The sequence below is a fragment of the Callithrix jacchus genome, chromosome 12, assembly GCF_049354715.1.
Source record: "Callithrix jacchus isolate 240 chromosome 12, calJac240_pri, whole genome shotgun sequence".
Classification (NCBI taxonomy): domain Eukaryota; kingdom Metazoa; phylum Chordata; class Mammalia; order Primates; family Cebidae; genus Callithrix; species Callithrix jacchus.
In genome coordinates, this window is record NC_133513.1 from 91491316 (window position 1) to 91504249 (window position 12934).

General features: G+C 41.0%; 1 protein-coding gene and 1 pseudogene across 2 annotated transcripts in view; one reads left to right on the forward strand and one right to left on the reverse strand.

The window, feature by feature from the left end:
• HPSE2 (heparanase 2 (inactive)) overlaps positions 1-12934 on the reverse strand; it is an 880681-nt gene that overhangs the window by 221704 nt on the left and 646043 nt on the right. The window lies entirely within an intron of this gene.
• On the forward strand, positions 11523-11623 carry LOC118146484 (U6 spliceosomal RNA; annotated as a pseudogene).

The window sequence follows — 12934 nt, forward strand, 5'->3', positions numbered from 1 at the left end:
AAGAAACCATGTTGGGATTCAATAAGAGAGCAAGGGGACACAGGAAGAACAGAGAAGACTGAAGCTGGGGAGCCACTCACCCTGGACTGGTGCAGAGCCATGAGATGCTCCCTAATAGGGGGAAATAATGAGAAAGTAAGAACCACCAAGTGATCACACTTCCCACAGGGACCTGTGCAATCTTGGGAATGGGAGAACTCTCTTTACCACTATGGGCCTCTGGACTGATATAGAGAACCACCCAGGGAACTTTTGTAGAGGTCACTCAAGACCACAGGGAGTCCCAACAGACCTTGGATCCTTAAGTATCTTGGCACCAGCTACCATACCACCAACAGTGGTTACAGTCACAGTCACAGTGCTCGGGAACACTCAAACTGCTTCATTCCTCCTTGCCAGACAAAGCTTGGCTCCTACTTCCAGCACAGTGGCCTTGCCCCTGTCTGAACACTGTGGGTAGGCTCAGCTCTAAGTTCCCTGGTGAAAGGTGAATCGGCTGACTCCACCCACCCCTGCTGCAGAGACTAGCTTGGTTGTAGAGAACCCAACCCAGGCGGTGCTGAAGGAATTAAGACACAGAAACAAAGATAGAGTGCAAAGTGGGATTAGAGTGGGACCGTTAGGGATTTGGCAGCATTTTCCAGCTGACAGCCCAAAGCAGACTCTGATCCACGTATTTATTCTTTGTGAACAAGTGATTATTTTTAATAAGCAGGTGCTTAGTGTTTTTTTATGGAATAAAGATAGACTAAACAGGCAGATAATGCCTGTTGACTACTAAGATAGAAATAAGCTAAATAGCACTCTGTGAGTTAGCAATGGGGACAAGGTTAAATATTCTGTGTTTTGGGAGCTGGTTTAAATGTGCATGATCAGTACATTGCTTATTTTAGCAGTTTTTTGCCGTGGATGGCTTGGTGTTTTTTGCTTTGCCTCTTAGCAAACATTTACTCCATCACTCACATGTTAAGACCTCCTCCCATCACCTGCTGCTTCTAGTATGGTGGGACTTACTGGCTTGGGTTTCCAGTGCCACAGCCCTGACACTGCTTGAACTCTGCTGGTGGGTATAGCTCTGTGTTACCCTGGAAGGCACCCAGATGACAGACCAGATGACTCCACCATCTCTGTTGCTCCTTGCCAGGCAAAACTGGCTTGGGCTTTCAGTGCAAGCGGCTCAGACCCGGCTTAAACTTTGCCAGTGGGCACAACTGTGTTACCTTGGTAAACACCCGGATGGTGGACCTGGTGATTCCACCCAACTCCTCTGCCCAAGCAGGGGAGGAGCTCCCACTCTTAGAACACTGGGGTGATATGCCTTGGTTTGTGGGCTGGCAGGGAAGCAGGGCATACCTCCTTCCACAGGGCCAGTCCAAGAAGGGTGTAGCCTGTTTGCCAGCCAGGGACTCTGCTTGAGGCAGCCCCATGGCTCAGAACACCTGGCTAAGGAAACATGGGTACCACTGATCAGAGGGGGCTTCTCCAAGGCACAGGAATGGACCTGATAAAGGGATCATCTTTCTTACCCACTATCACAGCACTACTGAGAATGCACTGAAACACAAAAGAGGCTGGTGGCTGAGTAACAACTATCTATTGGCCATCACTCTCAAGCATCATCTACTGGATTGTAGCCCAAATTACAACACTGAAAATATTGTGCCAGTATATAGAGCCTGTGAAACCTAAGGCAAAAATCTAGACACAAATAAAGATCCTGTAAAGAGTCTTGGCCCTCTGAAAGCACCCAGAAATGAAGCCAACTGACTATACTCATCTTACATTACAAACAGAGAAATACCAGCCCTCTCAGATGAGAAAGAATCAGAACAAAAATTCTGGCAATTCAAAAAGCCAGAGTTTCTCCTTACCTCAAAAAGAATATAATAGCCACTCCAACCCACAAAAGCTTCTTAACCAGATTGAAATGACTAAAATGCCAGACACAGAATTCAGAATCTTGATGGCAAGAAAACTCACTGAGATCTTGGAGAAAGCTGAAATGCAATCCAGCAAATCCAATAAAATGATCCAAGATAAAGTAACCATTTTATAAAAGAATCAAACTTAACTTCTAGAATTGAAGAATTCACTAGAAGAAGTTCATAATACAATCAGAACCACTAACAGCAGAGCAGATCAAGCCGAGGAAAATCTCAGAGTTTCAAGACTGGCTCTTTAAATGAATTCAGACAAAACTAAAGGGGGGAAAAAAATTAAATGAACAAAACTTCTGAAACATATGAGATAATGTAAAGAGACAAAATCTACAACTCACTGGCATTCCAGAGAGAGAAGATGAGAGAGTAAGCAACATGGAAAACATATTTGAGGAAATGGTCCATGAAAATTTCCCCAATCTCTCTAGGGATGTGGACTTATGCATTTAAGAAATACAGAGAAGCCCTGTGAGATACCATATAAAAAAACCACCCTTGGAGGACTCAAGATGGCGCAGTGAGAACAACCCAGGATTGAAGCTCTTGGTGAATGCGCAGAGAGGGTGAGTCAGGGCCGCATTTCCACACGGATCTTTGTTGCCCACAGAATGGGGAAATTCCCAGGTATAAAAGAGATGTGGGACACCAGGCAGAGGTTTTGGCTGGTGCTGTAACGCAGTGGCACTACACAGCGCTCTGCACAAAGCGCACTGGTCCGGGTGCCCTGTTGAACCGGCAATCTGAGACTTGAGAGGGCTGAACTTGAGACTGAATGGGACTTGGACAGTAAGCCAGCCCAGGAGATTCCAGGAAAACAGCGTTTGGGGTAGCACAGTGGGACAAACAAAATGAAGATTCCAAATGCTCCCAGTGGAGAGGTTCCCTTAGGGCACAGCTGAACCCAGTACGGTGCAGCTCCATGGGGGAGGGTCGTCTGCCATTACCGAGGCAATCCGCCACTACTGAGGTACACGCCCATTGCTGACACAGCCTGCTGTTGCCGAGGCAACCCGCTACGACAGAGAGACTCCGCTGCAGGGTGTAGCCCGTGGCAGCAGGGCGGAGACCACAGCAGAAGGGCAGAGCCTGCAGCAACAGGGTGAACCTTACACGAGCAGGGCGGAGCCTCGGCAGGCAAATAGTGACTAGACTGCCTCCTAGCTGGGCAGGACAGCTCAACAGACACTCACAAAGAAAGGCCCAACCACCGCCCTACTCCGACACAGAGCATCTGAGAAAAAAAAAGGTTTTTTAATGAGTTCTGTTGCAGCAGAATTAAACGTAGCAGCCTAACAGCCCTGAATGAACAACAGAGCTCACAGCTCAGCACTTGAGCTCCTATAAAGTACAGACTGTCTCCTCAAGCAGCTCCCTGACCCCTCTATATCCAGAAGACTGACATTTGGCAGGCATCATTCTGGGACAAAGATAGCAAAAAAAGAAACTGGTAGCATCCCTCACTGTTCCGCAGCTGCTATAGGTGCACCCCAGACAAGCAGGGCCTCGAGTGGACCTCAGCAGTCAAACAGTGGAGGGGCTAGACTGGTAGAAGGAAAACCAAGTAACAGAAATACTTCATCATCAACAATCTGGGCGTCCACTCAGAGAGCCAATCGAAAAGTCAGCAACTACACAGACGACAGGTGGATAAATCCACAAAGATGGGAAGAAACCAGTGCAAAAAGGAGGAAAACACCCGAAACCAGAACACCTCACCTCCTACAAAGGAACAAAACTCCTCACCAGCAAGGAAACAAAGCCTGACGGAGAATGACTGTGACGAAATGACGGAATTATATTTCAGAAGGTGGATACTGAGAAACTTTTGTGAGCTAAAAGAACATGTTTTAAATCAATGCAAAGAAACTAAGAACCTTGAAAAAAGATTCGAGGGAATGATAACAAGAATGGATACCTTAGAGAGGAATATGAATGAATTAAAGGAGCTGAAAAACACAATACTAGAACTTCGCGAAGCATGCACAAGTTTCAACAGCCGAATTGACCAAGCGGAAGAAAGAATATCAGAAGTTGAAGATCAACTCAATGAAATAAAACGAGAAACCAAGATCAGAGAAAAAAGCGCCAAAAGGAATGAACAAAGTCTCCAAGAAATGTGGGACTATGTGAAGAGACCTAACCTACGTTTGACAGGTGTACCAGAATGTGACGAAGAGAATGAATCCAAGCTGGAAAATACTCTTTAGGACATTATCCAGAAAAATTTCCCCCACCTAGCAAGACAGGCCAACACTCAAATGCTGGAAATACAGAGAACACCACAAAGATATTCTGCAAGAGGAGCAACCCCAAGGCACATAATCGTCAGATTAAACAAGGTTGAAATAAAGGAGAAAATACTAAGGGCAGCCAGAGAGAAAGGTCGGGTAACCCACAAAGGGAAGCCGATCAGACTCACAGCAGATCTCTCAGCAGAAACACTACAAGCCAGAAGAGAGAGGGGGCCAATATTCAACATCCTTAAAGAAAAGAACTTTCAACCCAAAGTTTCATATCCAGCCAAACTGAGCTTCATAACTGAAGGAAAAGTAAAATCCTTTGCAAACAAGCAAGTACTCAGAGAGTTTGTCACCACCAGGCCTGCTTTACAAGAGCTCCTGAAAGAGGCACTACACATAGAAAGGAACAACAAGTACCAGCCATTCCAAAATCACACTAAACGCTAAAGAGCATCAACAGAATGAAGAATCTACAACAACTAACGGGCAAAACGCTAGCTAGCATCAAAATGGCAGTATCAAATTCACACATAACAATCTTAACCCTAAATGTAAATGGACTAAATGCACCAATCAAAAGACACAGACTGGCAAATTGGATAAAAATTCAAAACCCATCAGTGTGCTGTATCCAGGAAACCCATCTCACATGCAAGGATACACAAAGGCTCAAAATAAAGGGATGGAGGAAGATTTACCAAGCAAATGGAGAGCAAAAAAAGCAGGAATTGCAATTCTCATCTCTGATAAAATAGACTTTAAAGCAACAAAGATCAAAAGAGACAAAGAAGGACATTACATAATGGTAAAAGAATCGATACAACAAGAAGAGGTAACGATCCTCAACATATATGGACCCAATGCAGGAACACCCAGATATATAAGGCAAGTTCTTAATGACTTACAAAGAGACTTAGACTCCCACACAATAATAGTAGGAGACTTTAACACTCCACTGTCAATATTAGACAGATCAACCAGACAGAAAATCAACAAGGATATCCAGGGCTTGAACTCAGACCTGGAGCAAGCAAACCTGATAGACATTTACAGAACTCTCCACCCCAAATCCACAGAATATACATTCTTCTGAGCACCACATCATAGCTACTCTAAAATTGACCACATAATTGGAAGTAAAGCACCGCTCAGCAAATGCAAAACAACTGAAATCATAACGAACAGCCTCTCAGACCATAGTGCAATCAACTTAGAACTCAGAATTCAGAAACCAACCCAGAACTGCACAGCTTCATGGAAACTGAACAACTGGCTCTTGAATGTTGACTGGATAAATAATGAAATGAAGGCAGAAATAAAGAATTTCTTTGAAACCAATGAGAACGAAGACACAACATGCCAGAATCTATGGGACACACTTAAAGCAGTCTCTAGAGGAAACTATATAGCAATAAGTGCCCAAATGAGAAGAATGGAGAGATCCAAAATTGACACCCTATCATCAAAATTGAAAGAGCTAGAGGAGCAAGATCAAAAAAACTCAAAACCCAGCAGAAGACAAGAAATAACTAAGATCAGAGCTGAACTGAAGGAGATAGAGACACAAAAAACCTTTCAAAAAATCAATAAATCCAAGAGCTGGTTTTTTGAAAAGATCAACAAAATAGACAGACCACTAGCCAGATTGATTAAAAAGAAAAGAGAGAACAACCAAATAGATGCAATAAAAAATGATAAAGGGGAAATCACCACAGATTCCACAGAAATTCAAACCATCATCAGAGAATATTACAAACAACTCTATGCACATAAACTAGTAAACCTGGAAGAAATGGATAAATTTCTGGACTCCTGTGTCCTCCCAAGCCTAAACCAGGAGGAAGCTGAAACTATGACCAATAACAAGGTCAGAAGTCAAGGCAGCAGTTAAGAGCCTACCACACAAAAAAAGCCCAGGTCCAAATGGGTTCATAGCTGAATTCTACCAGACACACAAAGAGGAGCTGGTACCATTCCTTCTGAAACTATTCCAAATAATCCAAAAAGAGGGAATCCTTCCCAAATCATTTTATGAGACCAATACCATCCTGATACCAAAACCCGGCAGAGACCCAACAAGAAAAGAAAACTTCAGGCCAATATCCATGATGAACATAGATGCAAAAATCTTCAATAAAATATTGGCAAGCCGATTACAACAGCAAATCAAAAAACTTATCCATCATGATCAAGCAGGATTCATCCTGGGGATGCAAGGCTGGTTTAGCATTCGCAAGTCTATAAATGTAATTCACCACATAAACAGAACCCAAAACAAAAACCACATGATTATCTCAATTGACGCAGAGAAGGCATTCGACAAAATTCAACAGCCCTTTATGCTAAAAACCCTCAAGAAACTCGGTATCGATGGAACGTATCTCAAAGTAATAAAAGCTATTTATGACAAACCAACAGCCAATATCATACTGAATGGGCAAAAACTGGAAGCATTCCCTTTGAAATCCGGCACTAGACAAGGATGCCCTCTTTCACCACTCCTATTCAAGATAGTACTGGAAGTTCTAGCCAGAGCAATCAGGCAAGAACAAGAAATAAAGGGTATTCAAATAGGAAAGGTGGAAGCCAAATTGTCTCTATTTGCAGACGACATGATAGTATACCTAGAAGACCCCATCACCTCAGCCCAAAAACTCCTGAAACTGATAAGCAACTTCAGCAAAGTCTCAGGATATAAAATCAATGTGCAAAAATCACAAGCATTCGTCTACACCAATAACAGACTTAAAGAAAGCCAAATCAAGAACGAACTGCCATTCACAATTGCTGCAAAAAGAATAAAATACCTAGGAATACAACTCATAAGGAACGAAGGGACCTCTTCAAGGAAAACTACAAACCACTGCTCAACGAGATCAGAGAGGACACAAACAGATGGAGAAACATTCCATGTTCATGGTTAGGAAGAATTAATATCGTGAAAATGGCTATACTGCCCAAAGCAATTTACAGAATCAATGCTATACCCATCAAGCTACCATTGACTTTCTTCACAGAACAGGAAAAAAGCACCATTAACTTCACACGGAACCAAAAGAGAGCCCGCATAGCCAAGTCAATTCTAAGCAAAAAGAACACAGCGGGGGGCATCACACTACTGGATTTCAAACTATACTACAAGGCTACAGTAATCAAAACAGCATGGTACTGGTACCAAAACCGAGACATAGACCAATGGAACAAAACAGAGGCACTGGAGGCAACACAACATATCTACAACCATACAATCTTTGATAAACCTGACAAAAACAAGCAATGGGGAAAGGATTCCCTGTTTAACAAATGGTGTTGGGAAAACTGGCTAGCCATGTGCAGAAAGCAGAAACTGGCCCCCTTCCTGACACCTTACACTAAAATTAACTCCAGATGGATTAAAGACTTAAACATAAGACCTGGCACCATAAAAACCCTAGAAGGAAATCTAGGCAAAACCATCCAGGACATAGGAGCAGGCAAGGACTTCATGACCAAAACACCAAAAGCATTGGCAACAAAAGCCAAAATAGACAAATGGGACCTAATCAAACTCCACAGCTTCTGCACGGCAAAAGAAACAGTCACTAGAGTGAATCGGCAACCAACAGGATGGGAAAAAATTTTTGCAGTTTACCCATCTGACAAAGGGCTGATATCCAGAATTTACAAAGAACTCAAACAGCTTTACAGGAAAAAAACAAACAAGCCCATTCAAAAGTGGGCAAAGGATATGAACAGACACTTTATGAAAAAGACATATATGAGGCCAACAATCATATGAAAAAATGCTCATCATCACTGATCATCAGAGAGATGCAAATCAAAACCACATTGAGATACCATCTCACACCAGTTAGAATGGTGATCATTAAAAAATCTGGAGACAACAGATGCTGGAGAGGATGTGGAGAAAAACGAACACTTTTACACTGCTGGTGGGAGTGTAAATTAGTTCAACCATTGTGGAAGACAGTGTGGCGATTCCTCAAGGCCTTAGAAATAGAAATTCCATTTGACCCAGCAATTCCATTACTGGGTATATATCCAAAGGACTATAAATCGTTCTACTATAAGGACACATGCACACGAATGTTCATTGCAGCACTGTTTACAATAGCAAAGACCTGGAATCAACCCAAATGCCCATTGATGATAGACTGGTTGGGAAAATGTGGCACATATACACCATGGAATATTATGCAGCAATCAGAAATGATGAGTTTGTGTCGTTTATAGGGACATGGATGAATCTGCAGAACATCATTCTCAACAAACTGACACAAAAACAGAAAATGAAATACCGCATATTCTCACTCATAGGCGGGTGATGAAAAATGAGAACACCATGGACACAGGGAGGGGAGTGCTAAACACTGGGGTCTATTGTGGGGAAAAGGGGAGGGCCTGTGGGAGGGGGAGCTGGGGAGGGATAGCCTGGGGAGAAATGCCAAATGTGGGTGAAGGGGAGAAAGGAAGCAAAACACACTGCCATGTGTGTACCTATGCAACTGTCTTGCATGTTCTGCACATGTACTGCCAAACCTAAAATGCAATAAAAAATTAAAAAAAAGAAGAAAACCTCCCTCAAGGCACATAGTCATCAGATACACCAAGGTAAATGAAAAGAAAAAATCTTAACTGCAGCTACAGAGAAAGGTCAGGCCATTTACAAAGGGAACCCCATCAGGCGAGCAGCAGACCTCTCTGCAGGAAACTTACAAGCCAGAAGAGATTGGGGCCTATTTTCAGCATCCTCAAAGAAAAAAAATTCAACCAAGAATTCCATATCTTACCAAACTAAGCTTCATAAGCAAAGGAGAATAAAATCCTTCTCAGACAAGCAAACAGTAAGGGAATTTGTTATTCCCAGACTAGCCTTATAAGAAGTCCTTAAGGGATTGCTAAACATGAAAACAAAAGGTTGATACCTGCTACCACAAAACTCACTCAAGCACATAGCCCACAGACAATATAAAGCAATTACATGATCAAATCTAACAAAAGCTAATGACATGATTACAGGATCATAATCTCACATATAAATACTAACCCTGAATGTAAATGGTCTAAATGTCCCCACTTAAAAGGCATAGAGTGACAAGCTGGATAAAAATGACTAGACCCAACTGTCTGCTGTCTTCAAGGAACCCATCTCACATGTAATATCCACAGGCTCAAAGTAAAGGGTGGAAAAAGATCTAACATGCAAAGAGAAAACAAAAAAGAGCATGAGTAGCTATTCTTATATCAGATAAAACAGACATTAAGCCAACAATCAGAAAGGACAAAGAAGAGAATTGTATAATGATAAATAATTCAACTCAACAAGAAGCCCTAACTATCCTAATTTATACATACCCAAATTAGATCACCCAGATTCATAAAACAAGTTCTTCTTGACCTATGAAAAGACTTAGCCATACAGTAATAGCAGGGGACTTTAACACCTTACTGAGAATGTTAGATCATTTAGGCAGGAAACTAACAAAAAAATTCTAGGCTTACACTCAATTCTTGACAAACTGGACTTAATAGAGATCTAGAAAATACTCCACCCAACAACCACAGAATATATATTCTTCTCATCTGCTCATGGAACGTATTCTAAGATTGACTACATGCTCAGTCATAGAGCAAGTCTCAATATATTTTAAAAAATCAAAATCATACCAAGCATACTCTTGGACGGCAGTGCAATAAAAATAGAAAATTAATACCAAAAAGACCTATCAAAACTACACAAAAACACAGATATTAAACAACTTGCTCCTGAATAATTCTTGAATGAACAATGAAATTAAAGCAGAAATTAAAAATCCTTTGAAATTAATAATAATAGAGAAACAATTTAAGAAAATCTTTGAGATGCAACAAAGCAGTGGTAAGAGGAAAGTTTATAGCACTAAACACCTTTGTCAAGTGGTTAGAAAAATCTCAAGTTAATAAGCTTACATTGCACCTAGAGAAACAAGATAAAAAATAATTATTTCTAGAAGAAAAAGAGGAATAATTAAGTCAGAGAAGAACTGAAGACTTTGAGATTCAAAAGTTCAAACAAAAAATTAATAGAACCAATAGCTGCTTCTTTAAAGGAATAAACAAGATTGTTAAACATCTAGCTAGTTAACAAAGGGAAAAAAAGGTCCAAATAAGGACAATCAGAAATGACAAAGATGACATTACAACTGATCCCACAGAAATAGACTAGAACAGAAAAGACAACCATCCTCAAGGCACTCAGGGACTATTATGAACACCTTTATGTACACAAAGTAGACAGTCTAGAGGAAATGGATAAATAAATTCCTAGAAACACACAGCCTCTCAAGATTGAACATGGAGGAAAGTGAAAACCTGAATAGACAATAAGCTCAGAAGTTGAGTCAGTAATAAAAAGCCTGCCAAGACAAAGGAGCCCCCGAACAGATGAATTCATAGTTAAATTCCACAGATATATAATGAAGAACTGGTATCAATCATACTGAAACTATTCCAAAAAAATCAAGGAGGAGGATCTCCTCCCTAACTCATTTTATAAAGCCAGCATCCATCTTGATACCAAAATCTGGCAGACACAGTGAAAAAAGAAAACTTCAGGCCAATATCCCTGATGAACATAGACATAAAAATCCTTAATAAAACATTAGTAAAGCCAATTCAGCAGCACATTGAAAAGTTAATTCACCACAATCAATCAGGCATTCCTGGTATGCAAGGTTGGCTCAACATATGTAAATTAATAATATATAAACAAGAAAGTCCTTAATAAACTATTAGCAGACCAAATTCAGCAGCACATCAAAAAGTTAATTCACTACAATCAAGTAGGTGTTATTCCTGGTATGCAAGGTTGGTTCAACATATGCAAATCAATAATTGTGATTCTCCACACAAACAGAATAAAAAACGAAAACCATATGATCATCTCAATAGATGAAGAACAAGCAAGCCTTCAGTAAATTTCAACATCCCTTCATGATAAAAATCCTCAATAGATGAGGCATCAAAGGAACATACTTCAAAATAATAAAAGCCCTTTATGACAAAGCCACAGCCAAGATTATACTGAATGGGCAAAAGCTGCAACCATTCCCCTTGAGAACTGGCACAAAACAAGGATGCCCACTCTTACTATTCCTATTCAACATGGTATTGGAAGTCCTAGCCAGAGCAGTCAGGCAAGACAAAGAAATAAAAGGCATCTAAGTAAGAAAAGAAGAAATTAACCTATTTTCACTTAGCTGATGATGTAATTCTATACATAGAAAATCCAAAAGGCTCCAGGAACTGATAAATGACCTCAATGAAGTTTCAGGATACAAAATCAGTGTACAGAAATCAGTGGCATTTACTAAATGGAATACTAAAATTGGAATGATACAGAGAGGATTAGCATGGCCCCTGTGCAAGGATGACACGCAAATTCATGAAGTGTTCCATATTTTTACAAGCATTCCTATACACCAGTAACAAACTTAAAGAGAGCCAAATCAAGAATGAACTGCCATTCACAATTGCTACAAAGAGAATAAAATACCTAGGAATACAACTAACAAGGAATGTAAAGGACCTCTTCAAGGAGAAATACAAACCACTGCTCAACAAAGTAAGAGAGGACACAAACAGATGGAGAAACATTCCATGTTCATGGTTAGGAAGAATCAATATTGTGAAAATGGTCATACTGTCAAAAGTAATTTACAGATTCAATGCTATCCCCATCAAGCTACCAATGACCTTCTTCACAGAACAGGAAAAAAACCACCTTAAACTTCATATGGAACCAAAAGAGAGCCCACACAGTCAAGTAAATTCTAAGCAAAAAGACCAAAGCAGGAGGCATCACACTACTGGACTTCAAACTATACTACAAGGCTACAGTAATCAAAACAGCATGGTACTGGTACCAAAACAGAGATATAGACCAATGGAACAGAACAGAGGCATCGGAGGCAACACAACATATCTACAACCATACAATCTTTGATAAACCTGATAAAAACAAGCAATGGGGAAAGGATTCCCTGTTTAATAAATGGTGTTGGGAAAACTGGCTAGCCGTGTGCAGAAAGCAGCAACTGGACCCCTTTCTGACACCTTACACTAAAATTAACTCCAGATGGATTAAAGACTTAAACATAAGACCCGGCACCATAAAAACCCTAGAAGAAAATCTAGGCAAAACCATTCAGGACATAGGAGTAGGCAAGAACTTCATGACCAAAACACCAAAAGCATTGACAACAAAAGCCAAAATAGGCCAGGCGTGGTGGCTCAAGCCTGTAGTCCCAGCACTTTGGGAGGCCGAGGTGGGTGGATCATGAGGTCAAGAGATTGAGACCATCCTGGTCAACATGGTGAAACCTCGTCTCTACTAAAAATATAAAAAAAATTAGCTGGGCATGGTGGTGTGTGCCTGTAATCCCAGCTACTCGGGAGGCTGAGGCAGGAGAATTGCCTGAACCCAGGAGGCGGAGGTTGCGGTGAGCCGAGGTCGCGCCATTGCACTCTAGCCTGGGTAACAAGAGCGAAACTCTGTCTCAAAAAAAAAAAAAAAAGCCAAAATAGACAAATGGGACCTAATCAAACTCCACAGCTTCTGCATGGCAAAAGAAACAGTCATTAGAGTGCATCAGCAACCAACAGAATGGGAAAAAATTTTTGTGATCTACCCATCTGACAAAGGACTAATATCCAGAATCTACAAAGAACTAAAATAGATTTACAAGAAAAAAACAAACAAGCCCATTCAAAAGT